The sequence below is a fragment of the Anguilla anguilla genome, chromosome 15 (assembly GCF_013347855.1).
Source record: "Anguilla anguilla isolate fAngAng1 chromosome 15, fAngAng1.pri, whole genome shotgun sequence".
NCBI lineage: Eukaryota > Metazoa > Chordata > Actinopteri > Anguilliformes > Anguillidae > Anguilla > Anguilla anguilla.
This window is the reverse complement of record NC_049215.1, coordinates 13,740,033-13,753,846: the sequence shown is the minus strand read 5'-3', so window position 1 is coordinate 13,753,846 and position 13,814 is coordinate 13,740,033. Positions and strand designations below refer to the sequence as shown.

The 13,814-nt window shown below is 39.5% G+C and overlaps 1 long non-coding RNA gene across 1 annotated transcript in view; it reads right to left on the bottom strand.

Annotated features, from left to right (window-relative positions):
* Positions 1-12,468, bottom strand: part of LOC118213868 — a 99,534-nt gene extending 87,066 nt beyond the window's left edge. The window contains exon 1 of the long non-coding RNA XR_004762533.1: positions 12,408-12,468. This is a non-coding gene — a long non-coding RNA (uncharacterized LOC118213868). The remainder of the gene's footprint in view (positions 1-12,407) is intronic.
* Between the last annotated feature and the right edge of the window lie 1,346 nt (positions 12,469-13,814).

Here is a 13,814-nt window from a genome sequence, read left to right as displayed (position 1 = left end):
GTTTTCAAAGAGATTTTGTTTTCTAATCAAGAACACTCATGGCCTTGCACCACCACCTCTGAAACAGTCTGTCATATCTTACAAGAAGAACAACAGCATCCACCAAGGATCACTGATCAACTCAATTTAGATCCACTAAATTTGGACAACCAACTTTGTCAGTTAGAGTGGTTGGACAATGGAGCATTTTAAAAGGAATGTCAGAGAGTGCAACACTTTTGCTGGCTTCAAAGTTAACTGTTGCATAAAAAATTAAACTCACACTACAAACATTGTTGTCAATCATTGTTAACATCTGGCGGAAGTATCACTCCCCCATTCTGTTATCACAAGCACCTTCACTAACAGCTTTGCTGTGGGAAACACTGCATTATTTTGTTGTGTACTGTATAGTGTAATTGCCTTGTTATTTCAGAGATCGGGCTTAGGCATAACATTTAGCAAGAGCTCGTCAGGCTGGATCAGGGCTGGCCATAAAGACAGTGGACTTTGGTGGGCTCAGGGTTCATTTCTAGCTGGATACAGACCTCTAGTACATTTTCCATCCTGACTATGTTGACTGGCCTGTTCAGGAACTACAAATGTGAATTAGGTGGGTATCTAAATCTGGTCCCACATCTGGTCATGCATTGTCCCTGACAAACAAGAAAATAAATACCGCCTAACCCCTTCCCTAAAAACCACAGATTATACAAACACATTCTCACAATTACTAATACATCTAATCTTGCAACATTGGTTTCACAGCAGAAATACTGTTTTTGTTTGCTAACACACTGAGACACTTTACGCAGTTTCCTAATTGACCTACATTTTCCAGCATGCTAATGAATTAAAGTTTGCAAGTGTGGATCAGCACAAAGCTTCTAGGTTGGTTTGCAAACCGAGAACAACAATGACTAAAGTTCAGAAACATTTAGTGGTTTCTGTGCAAATAAAAATGCCCTTCTACCTTTTTATGATTAATAGTAAAGCAGAAAATAACTCCACATAAATACTCAAAAAGCAGCACATCGGTACTGGGAAAAGTATAACCACAATGTGTTCTACTACTGTCTGCATTTTTTTAAATGAATATATTGAAAGATCTCACATGTCTCTCTGTCACCTGCGATGTAGCCTGCAGACCACTATACTGTCTAACCAGAATGTGGTCTATATTCAATCAACATTTTTACTTTTTCCTTTTAGTTCCACTGTGACAGCTGCTTGTGAAACCCGTTCGTACCGACTGCACAAATGAGTGGCTGGACAGTGAAAAATAGTAGTGGCCGGCAGGGTGCACTTTGCGGGAGAACGCTTGTTCTTCTGCATCTTCCTGAATGAACAGCAGACTTTGCTGCGGTGGAACTGCCTACAAACGCGGACGGGGATTAAAGCACTCCGCCATTCTCACAATTACAGCTCACCTGTGAAGCCCTGTGAAAAATTAGCCTTCCGTTTCCCTGGCATGAGGCCTGAGCACCAGTCTGCCTCTCTTGCTCTATGCAACGTCACTGATACCAGCCATGCAGAAAACAACCGCCCTGGGGCTTCATTACCTCAAATCTGCAAGGGGACACCAAGGTCACCTGACAGGTTTAATAATGCAGTCCACCTGAGGGTGGGAATGCCTGGTTTGCATGTTCATTAATGGTGTTTAAATGAATGAGATCCCGGCCCAAGTGAATCATACAGGAACATAACTGTAAGAGAGGAAGTGGATGGGTGTCTGTGGAGCAGTAAATGAAGCCAGAGTCGCAGCTCTGGGGTAGGTGACAGCACTCATTAACACATTAGGTTACGCTTTGTTTGCTACTTATTAAAAGCAGTAATTACTAAATTGTGGATTCGGTTTGTCCAACATTAAAAAACAAATATCATGTTTAGAAGGAGAGTTTCCAGGGCACAGAACACACAAGGGTGCAGCATGTTCTATTGCTATGTGTTAATATCCTCTTGTCTCAACAGTGCAGGCTGTAACCTTGCATGGAGTTTTCCCAAATCTGTCAGCTTTAACAGGGCCTCCTCCTTAACAACACAATTACTAAAATACATTATTAATGACTAACTACTGCAGCTGTTACTAATTTATTTTAATGAAGCAATAACAAATTTATTGAGCAGTTATAACCGACAGTGTTACGCAACTCTGTATTTCTGTATCCAAGCGGCAGCCAGAAAACATGACAATGAGATGCCTTACATTTCCCCCGCATGCTCACAGTTATGCACTGTAGGTAGAATTCCCCTTTTCTGTTTGTAACAATACAGCATGTACCGATCGTTTCCAGTAATGGTTTCTGCCGCCGCCTTCTCTCTCCCCCTCCCCATCCAGGTACCCAGAACACAGTGCAGTTTGTTTGCCAGACACCAACTCTCCTGGTGGAAGCGTGTAATCTGCAGAATGTCACAAGTGGTACGAAAATAATTAGCTCATATTAGCACCACAATGCAAGTGCTAATATAAGCTCTTCAAAGGAAATGCTGCTTGTAGCCTGAAACTCTGTGCCTTTCCGAATATGAGTTGTGCGTGGAAGTACACGCTTTTGTCTGTTGCGAGCGCAGCAATTCTGAGCGCCTTTGATGTTTTTCAATGCTTCTGTTCTGCTTTGAGAACGCAGGGGAAAAACCTTTCCAATTTTCCTCAAACAAATTTTTGCTATGTGACATAATACTACAGCATTATGAGCTACTATTGCATCGAGGTCAAGCACATGAGGCATGTTTCTGTCATGGAAGTGAACTTTTCAAAGTTCACCGCATTACTTGAGGTTCGGTGATGTGCCCTAATCAGCCGTGCCACAGATTTTGCTGTAAAAACTGACCTGATCCAAGTCAGCACTGACAGCCAAAAGAGAAATGCAGCTGGTGACAGTAATACAATATGAACAGCAGGACTGAAAATCTGTGGGAACACTTACTAAGTGAGCGACTGAAAGCAGAAAATTGTTCCGCTGGGCCACACAGCTGAGACACGGCAGGTTCGAGCTTCGCTATGTCATTAGCCAGCTATGACCGGGAGTCTGCCACAGTAAGACACAATCGGTTTCATCCTGCCAGGGATAGGGTATGTCGAAATCGACCAGTCTATTATTTCATTAGCTCCACAATGCACAAACCCACAGTCTGCTATCAGCGAGATCTGTCTCTCCTCTCCACTAGACGCATGGCTGGAGGTAAAAATAACCAGACTAGATGGGCTTCTGAACGGCCTGTTCTCATCATTATGTATTCTTATTCTAGATCCCGTCATTCGGTGTGGACTGCAGCACAGCCTTTTTCTACTCCAGATCCCCAGTCGTTCTGTGTGGACTGTGGAGTAGAATACAGTCATAGTTCTGGGGGCGAGTGTGTCGGAGGAGTGCACAAACTTCAGCTGCAGTGCTGCTAGCGCAGCTCCAAATTTGGGGAGCAAATAGGGTAAGAATAAATTACAAAAAGGAGCAAATAAATAACAAAATACAATAATAAAGATCTAGATCTAGAAAAGTCCCCAAATCCATCAGCTCAGGTGGGTGAGGTGATTTATGTCCCGGAAAGCTACTGGGATTTTGAAGTTAATTAGCATACAAGCTATACTGTACATAGAAACAGACAAGGGAAAAAAATGGCAGAACTTCCTTAATATAAAAATAATGTAGTCTCCAAGCAGAATGAAGTTTAGCATATTTGTGTCCTTCAAGATTCCATATTTAGACTCTAAAGTGGCAAAGGGTTACATTATTGACAGAGTGCATTTTAAGATGTTTCTTAGGCTGTCAAAAGTCCGCACCAGTATTGCCAAGTGTTTGCCGCTACAGGAAAGCTCTCTTAAGACAGTCTACTACACCCTCAGGCACACTCTCAACCTTAAGAGAGGAGACACAAACCCCCTGGTGATCTTACAGAGTTCAGTGCTCAAGTGTTTCTTCCATCAGTCAGACTCTCCACCAGGCATTCAAAAGACCCAGAGCACCCTCATTCCCACTGTGTGTCAATAAACAGATATTCAGAGATATTTTGTATGTATTACAGTGTGGTTATGACATGGGATCAAACAACATGACCTCCTGTTTGACTTACAAATAAGTGCAAGTATTAATTTAACCAGCCAGTAGTTTAGTCTTCACTGAAATGACATTGTCTTTATAATACATACATGCAATTGTGAGCCAGTCAGGATTAATGTTGATAGAGCCCAGTTCTGTGTATCATTGTGAGAAGGACATATATAAAGTGACACAAAGTTTGAATGACTACTGTACATTCTCTTCAGATGATAAGATGAAAAACCACAGGACCAAGCCCTATAATTTAGGAAACACTGAGTAGCATTGCTTTGGAATAGAGCTTGTTTAATTTGTGTGAGCTTAAAATAGGCAATGTTGTTTGTTCTAACTTGTCCTCATTCTGATATCAATACCTTTAAAGGCAGGCCAAGATTTTAAGTGTTAATTAATGACTTATAGACAGTGCTTTGTATGCATGAGTAACATGGCATTTTTGCACATTGAGAAAAAAACAATAATAATTATTTGTATAATAAAAATGCATATAAATGTATGTGAGAGACATGCATACACTTACACAGATGCAAACACGCATTGTTGCTCAAATAAACACAGGCACAGATTCAGTGATTGTTCTTTTACCATGAATGACAAAAAATGAAAGTGTTTCAATATTTAATTATGTTTTAAAGTGTTTTTAATGGGGTATTGTATGTACGACAGACCTACTAATTGTTTTATATCAGCAGCGGATCTAAAAACTTGAGCAGAAACGTGTTCACACAGCCTCATAGTTACTTTACAGGCATTTTTAGCAAATGCTGTCATCCAAGATTATTTATTAGAATGTGCTGCGTTCTCCTTCTCTCCCAGCAGGAGCCAGTCACTTCCACAAAGGATGAGGTGTAATTCAGTTCTGTTATTTCAGAGCGCAGAGAGAGCCCATTCACAGGAGTTTATTTAAACAATGACATTGAGTAGTCACGGTAGGGTAGGTGCAAGTTTGTGTGTGTCTGTGTGTGTGTGTGGGGAGGATGTGTCTTTTCATTTGGCTGTAATCCAATCCGTTGTTCGGTAAAAGTCAAGTCAAGGTGCGACTGAGTTCTAAGGGGACATGTCTACCCGTTATTGAGAATTGATTTTTTTTTTCTTCAGTTCTTATGACTTTCAGTTGTTGTTAATGCACAAGCTGTCCAGCTGCCACAGCCAAATGTGAATGCCACCTTTTACATCCATATTCCAGAATCGCAGGCTTGAACTGCTAAAATGTTAAGTATCAGTCTGACCTTCCTCACCTGCAGGGAAGTTATTTTTTTGCTTTCTGCTTTGCTTCTTTTTCCAAACCTGCCTTAAATGCACAGTACAGCCTAGTGGCCATTCTATGTTTGTCTGCTTAAGAGCAGGCTGTGGGGACAGGGGCCTGTTCTTCAGAACGCTGGATGCAGGGACGACGATACCCTGTCCATGAGGCAGTCGTACGATACCCGTACGACTGCCTCACCTCTCACTCCCCCCGAAGACCTCAAAAACTGAAATGATCAAATCCAAGCACTGTCCAGGTTCTGATGTCTACTAGCCCTGTTTTTTACCACACACAGTAACTTTTTTTTACGTTCCAGAGGTTTAATTGATAATATGACATGCACGGAAAACAAATAAAACACATTAACTTAAAAATTGAGAAAGGATTGAGCCAATGATCTTGAGTGAAAAAATCACCAAGCAATGCAGTCCTGTAAACTTTCAGATCCGGGACTGATCACTACTAGTACACTACTAGTGAAACTACTTCCACAAGCACCACAGGTAATTCTACCAATTCATCTCCAACCATCAGCACAGCTAGTAGGACTGTAGAATATGACTATCACCAGAATAACAAATACAACCACTACTGTCAAAACAACTACTACAAAAACCACTAACACCACCTGCAATTGATGTTTGAGTTTGAGACTGACAAAGACAGTCCTTCAGGTGCATAGCGCATTCATTATTATCAATATTATATTTTAATTCTCACAAAATTGCAATAATTTGTCTGGTTGCTGTTGGTTATTTTGTCTATACAATAACTAGTTAATAAATGTGAAATATTTAACTGATGGACGTACACACCACAGTCTGCCTTTGAATGAACTGTCTAATAAATATCACTAAATATTATGGTGAGTGTGACCTTTCATGTCTTTGGCCAGACAAGGACGCAACTTTTATTTTTAGTGATTTTTTTTTTAAAATCCTAAACTTACTGAAATCCCAGAGTGGCCAAAGCTTTGCTGAAGATTCATTGCCTCTCTTACACTCTTTTGGCTTTTAAAATAGGTATTTAAAAAATAAATGTTAAACAGGCATGGCTTTAACATTGTAAAGAAACTGAATTAACCTCCTGACTGCAGGGCAACTCCCTCTCCCTGTCCCTCTTCCTCTTTCTCCAACTAGCTGGGAGAAATAGCTAACATTATAAATCAATGTAGGGATACATACTGAATATCAAAGGAATAAGTCTGATTATGTTTATGGATGTATGTTAATGAATGCATTATGAATACATAAATATTTGATATACATTCAGTGTTTCCACTGTCAATTAATTTAATTGGTCATTCATGACTGACTGAGATGCACAGCAGTTACCTTCAACTGTTTCATATTCCCTGCATTGTCTCATTAGCTAGAGGGCTATTGGACACAGGTGAGGAGGTGATTTAACTTGTTGGACTTAATCAAAAAATGGAAGGAAAACACAAAAAAGGAGCAAAACACCTATACGGTAAAGTTTGCTTGGCTGTAACAAAATGTTACAGGTTCAAACCAATTTAATTTATTTCCAAACACAATATAATTATAATCCAAATATATCAGCTTATATACTTATAACTTAAGAAAGGTAATTACATTTCATATTTTCAAATGCTGCATAGTTATTTCTTAAATATGAAGTATCTTTAATATATAATTGAAAGTACGTATGACACACAGTACATAGATACAGTGCTGTGAAGAAGTATTTTATTATTTATCGAAATATCATTATTTAATGAAACAATTATCAATCAACCAATTAACCAAATTTAATTGATAATTACATTCAGCTGTTTGAACACAGGCTTGATTGCAGCCAGCCATGTTGATTCATATTGAACCTTACCATCAAAGTGAATTAGTCACCACAAATTTTCTACAAGCACACTACGCTACGTTCAAAGGAAGTTCCAGAAGAGATGAGAAAAAACGTTGAAATATATCTGTCTGGAAAGGGTTACAAAGCCATTTCTAAGGCTCCGGAACTCCACCAAACCATAGTGAAAGGCAATATCTACAAACGGAGAACACTTGTAACAGGAATCTTCCCCTTCATCATTAACGATGATGAAGGGCATGCAAGGGCTGCAATGCATAGGTCCAGCACGCTCAAATTTTCCGTGCCATGTTTCAATAAAGGCTTTTAACTTTACTATCAAGAGTGCCTTGGATCCCTACCTGTTTGCCACTTGTATTTTTTCATAATTTTGACTACTGACAAATTAAACTCTTTTTGATGCATTTATATTTGAAGTATACTGATGCTCAGTATACTTCATTCCAGATTATGAAATAATTATATAAAACAATGCATTACAACGAGCTCTACAATGATTATCAGTCACTGTATTGAAAATGCAGTTTTAAAGCATCATCCTTTGTCTTTCATACTGTACATTTTCAGCACTGTGTTGCTATTTTGTCTGTTAGTTGATTAGAAAGCCGTTAGATAATAAACATGCAAGCTCTTGGGTTGTTTGTTGAGGCTTCTGGATTAAAACAGAACATGACCTTAATGTCTACATTAAAACACCAAAAATTAGACCAATAATGTGTCGTATCATGTAGCATTTCTGTGGGAGTGGGGTCATTTTCCTTTGAAGCAGTGCTTCCCGTCTGAATTAAATCCCTTCCTTTAGGCCAATGTGCACATTCCCAGATTCATTTCTACATAATTGCGTCTCAGGAGAACGTTGCACTAACACATCAAACATGTTTTCTTTGGCAAATATTAGTATATTTGTCGTTTTCATTGTTACACGTACCCTGAACAAATACAATATCACACTCTCTGAAGGCATGAAAGAATGAAACAATTTTGTTTCCACAAACTGCCAGAGTTGGGGAAAAAAACAAAACATTTGTATCTCCAAAAAGGTAACTTTTCAGTGAACGGTTTCTGTGTTACTGCAGTACATAACACCATTTTGCTACATGGTGTTTTCAATAAACCTTATTACAGGGTCATGAACCATTGACAGCAAACAAAGGTGCACTGAACCCTTTGCACACATCCAAACCTGAAAAAACAGCCACCTCCTTAAATAACCTAAATTAAAATGTGGCTTTACTAATTTCTTTCTGTAGACTTGTAAAATACATATAACCATCTCAGACTTGCATTTGACATTGAACCTACCTGTACCTTGAAATTCTATAGCCCCACAAGGAGATAAAATATATTAAAATATTTGACCACAATATTGCAACACTTAATAAATACAAATTGTCACTTGAAGGTATTGTAATATGTTTGCTATATACATCGCTATATAATAATCACTATATATTGCCGTACATGCAATGGGTTAATGCAATGTGTCTGCAAGAGGTTAATTACAACGAGAAAGCAGGTCTTGTACCTTTCAAAGAAGGTAGACCTCCATCAATGTGTTTTGAAAAATCTGTACATACAGTCTGCAAAGCCCTAGGACAAGGGCATTTTAAAGAAGGTACAAGTGTATCTAGAGAAAAAAAATCTCTTTTTAACATGGTGTTCTGATATTTCACTGGCTCCCCTTGACTTCTTTTATATAAGGAAAATGACTGCTCCTCTTTTACTTTCCTTTGATTGGTGCTCTACAATGCTGACAAGCTGGATGTGTGTGCCCGGCCTTTCATTCTGGCTGTCTGGGTTACTTGAGACCACTTAGAGTGCTTATGGGCATTTATATCAGAGAGAAACCCCAACTCCCTCACAGTGCTCTGTCACATGCTCATTTACTCAAGGCTGTGCCCAAAACGTTATTCCCAAAATACCTGGACCAAATTTAAATTTGCCCTTAACTTTGATTAAAAATAAAACTTGCGCTCTACACTTTAGCTCACATCTGAAAAATATGGTCTGTGCCAGACACTCTGGTGTTAAAGTGTACATTTGTGAAGCACTGAAAAACACTCACTGAACTGTGGAACAGTTCAGGGGAGGGACACAAAAGTTGAAGCTGATGGTGAATGTTTTTATTGCACCTCTGATAACATACAATGCAATGTTCCCTATCCTAATGCTCTGTTTTCTTGGATTACAAAGACTTATTTGAGCTCATTTTAACATTCTTTGTGTGCATTTTCCCCTCACTCCATTTGGGCTCCCAGCTTATTTTTAAGCTAATTTTAAAGTTGGCCTTTACACCTCACACACTAGGCAGGGCTAACGCGGCCGCTCCGATTGTTCTGAAAAGCTCTTTCAGGTCGGCTAGTGTGATGGCCTTGTCTTGGGGGGATGAGACAGCACAAAGGAAGGGCACCATCCCCGGAGTGGTCATAAGGCAGGGTGACCTCAAGAGTCTTTACCGTCTCTGACACTTTCCATGAATCACAGCCCTGAACACTACCACACACTTTCATGTATTTGCTCAAGGTCAACTGCCTCTGCATAAAACTCAAGTTTGTGGTTGAAATACAATTCTGTTCAAGTGTGGCAAGAGCTTTATTTTCCTCCATAAACAAATCTCCTTTTCCTCCTGCAGCAGCTACAAAGCATGGCCAAGTACTAATACTATAGAAATATTGCTATACTATACTATACTGCTGTACAGGTTGTACAGCAAGTTAGTTGCAAAGAGATTGGTTGAAAAATATGGAGGAAGAAAAACAATTTAAAATACTTTGAGTAATCCTCCTTTCAAAGTCTTCACCAACAGACTTAATTAAAAGTGCGAAAAAGTCATTCCCAGATAATCTAATCAAAAGTAATTAACATTGTTTTATTCAATGTCTCAATATTCCATAGACCAGTGGTAACCAACTCTGTTCCTGGAGATCTACCACCCTGTAGGTTTTCATTTCAACCCTAATTTGGCACACCTGACTTTACTAATTAGCAGCTCAATAAGAGATCTACAGTAGCTGTGAATGAGGTGTGCTTTGTTAGGGTTATAATGAAAACCTACAGGACGGTAGATCTCCAGGAACAGGGTTGGTTACCACTGCCATTGACAGACAGATCTGATTATTTATAGATTTCAATTAACACACAAGTGAAAATAAATTTATATCCAAGTAATGGCATGAAATGTTCAGCTGAAGCTGGGGAGGTTAAGCATGAACAAACTGAAAGTGTTCGTCACTCAGCACCTGTGGGTTTGTCAACCGTTGCTTTGATTTTATATGATGTATGAATTTTATACAACAGTGCTGACTTGACAGGTGCATGACACAAAATGAGATGAAATGCTGCGGTTCACTTCAAGGAGGTAAGCGATGTTGAAAAGTGAAGACCAGGTTTGTGTTAAAATAAAGTGGACATGCTAGAAATGTCTGTTTCTATACATAGTATTTATTAAGCCTATAAAATGCACGTTGTTTAAAATGCGATCAGGGATTTTACCGCTGAGACTGTTTAATAAAACGCCCTCACTATAGTATTATAGTACATAGGCAGCATTATTTGAGTCTGTGAATAAACGTCTCACAGTTAAACAGCAACAAAGCAATTGTCATGTCTCGCACTCATGAAGGTCAGTGCCACACTCTGACATCGTGATGAAAAATACATTAAAAAAAGAAAAATGACAACAAAATGACAAACATCACCGAGTCAATATTGTCGACAGTAAATTTTATGACAGGGATTGCGAACCGAATTTAACCCTGAAATGAAAAGACGGGCAACAGTATGAATACAGCCCATGCAGTGCTCCAATTCTATCGCCCTTTCTCACAATGGCTCCTGGACCCCACAGCTAGCAGCCATTGTCTCATGGTAATGGTAGGCACGACTCCCGATACCTGCCAGCTCTGCGTCATCTGTCATTTTTACAGTAAATGTCTAATGCCCTCAGTCCTGTATGATATTGAAATCCACAAGGTCCTCATTACTGGGTCCCTTTCACAGAAAGGGAAAACATGTCTGTAAACCTGGCAATGTAGGGCCTGCATTATACTCATATGTTTATATCTTATTTTATCCAGAACCTTGTTTTTTCAAAATATTATTTGAAAAAAATGTATCACTTTAATTTCAGTCATGATTATGTCATTTATAAAAATTATTCGGTTTCCAAAGTGAACATAAATTCCATAAATTCACGATCAAAATTTTGAATGTCCAATTAGCTGTTGCAATTGCAGCCGCGTTCTTGAGCGCATCCTACTACCGAATCAGGTGGGTGTAGGTCTCCTACGAAACACGTGTTGTTGCCAACCTGCATCTTTTCACACTGCAGCCCATTGCCAAGCTCACATGGAGAACACAGAACACAATCAGAACACAATCTCTCATGTGCAGCATTGGCATGTAGTCCAAGGGCACCTGATTGACCAGCAGAGATCACTAGGGAATGATGAAATTTAGACCCATAATCAAATGAACCCTTCCATAACCTGGGCCATGCAATCAACGGTTGCGTGTCAACCTGTGGAGCTACCATCCACAGTCAGCACTGGTTCAGTCCGGACTGGATCCAAGGCCCTGGGGCTCATTCATGCCTTAACTGAATAAGCCGAATGAGCTGCCCAAAGACCCTTAAATTTAACTGAACTGCAATGTACAGCACAATAAAATCTATTTTTTTCTGAAGGCTACACCTCGCTCAATGTCGCTCAAAATGAGGCAATTCTAGTTTCCAGAACTTTCTTAGTCGTGTTTTTAGAAACACAAAAAAATGCCTCGAGTGATCAAGATCTGTCTTTCATTATTCAACTCACCTTCAATCCTTCAAAAACCATCAATCCATTGAATAAAATTACAGCCAAAAAAAAAACTTTTTAATTAAAAACCGTTTTCTTTCGTCAGTTGGAAATGACAACCATTTTAATTGCTCAAAAACTCAGGGACTATGGCTTTTAAGGCAGAACAAGAACAGAACAAAATTATTATTATTTTCTGGCTGGACCGCAACAGCAGGGCCAGCCCTACAAACGCAAATGTCTGTGACTGACTGACTGACTGATGAAGTTACACCATTGGTCGGCCAAGTCTCGTGGGTTAGGTCCAGCCATATACTAGGTTTTAACCTGATCTTGTTGAAACAAACAAGTGACTTGGTTGTGTTGCCATCAAAATGTAAGGGGGGCTTTACATCGGTGGTCGCCCCAATACCTGCCTGCTGTGATAAAGCCTCATTAGCTGCTGTTGCATCTTATCATCCAATTGTTAATTTTCCACTTATGTATATGCTCTGCACTCACCTCATCAGTTACCCGGCGAAGTGGACTGGCAGTAGGCGGGGGTTAACTCCAGAGGTTTCAGCGTTGGGGGGGGGGGGGGGGGGCAAAACCATTCCTGAAAAAAGACAGTGACTGTTGGTGTTCACAGTGGTTCGATAAAAACATTATTATGAGTCATCTGTCTTTCAATAGCCCCACTCCTTTAGTTACCACTGAGCACCGCATAAGCACTGTGTTGCTCTGTGTAAGCACCTCGTACCTGGCCCTGTCTAGCTGGCCAGCAGCCTGCCTGCTCGGTCTTCCTATGCTATAGCAGCAGCAGTGATATATGTCATTTATTGCTATTTTTCCTGAGTTTCATTTGAAGGCTTAACTGAAATTGAATTGAATCATCAAAATAGATGATTCCACTTTGTTAAAAATACGGGACCTGTGACATTTTGCTCAGTAGGATATTTCTCTTCTTGTATTTTTTGCACACATAGACTGCAGATCTTGTTTTTTGTGTTATCTACTGTATGTGTCTTCTCATTGTTGTATTTCAATTTTAATATGTATCTTCCAAATGGAGGAGCAAAGGAAATGTGTGTACAACAGACTGAAGAAATAGAGTCGAAATTAAATCACAGTTCTTTGCTAACATTCTACAGTGGGAGCTGTTAAGGGGTCATTGATAGTGTCCTTGTCACTGATTAGCTGCCTGGTTTTGGGTGACAGAGCTGGGTTTTCCAATGACTACTTGTTCAGCCTTAGCCACAGCCTGTATACTCCTGATTTTGAAAGCTCTTAAGTTCCTATTACCAACCTCTAACAAAGCTTCCAGGAAGAGTTCTTTTGTAATATAAAAAACACGAAGGCAGGTAGACAATGTACCCAAAACAAAGTACGAAATTGGGAAATATGTTTATGACCAAAATTATAATGGCTCTGTTACCAAGGTTACCATGCAGAAGTAGTCTGATGCGTTCAGGGGGGTGGGGGGAAAAAGGGGGCAAGTCTGATTTACAGCTTTAATTTCTTCAGCGAGTCAGTCACCTCAGTGTCCAATACAGCTGTTAACGAGATATGGAAATAACTGCAACAGACCATATGCAAGTACAAGCCTTTAATTTAGATCTGCTGATCTCTCTCACCTGGGCTGCTTAATTTCCAGCTTGTCTAAGCATCTCTCAGTTAGCACAAAGTATTCGTGCTTGATGTGAAGGGACTGTATTTTTAGAATGGGATGCAAGAAAAAAAAAAAAAAAAAAAAAAAAAAAAAACACTAACATCACCTCAAGGGAACTCAAATCTTGCAAATGCAGCTACTCCAAAATTTCAGTTCATTTTTTAAATTGTAACCTTGGCAGTGTCATGATAATACATTTAAAAAAATGAATAAACAAACACACCCTATGCTCCTGTGTTGTCACCTCACAGAAACCGTGG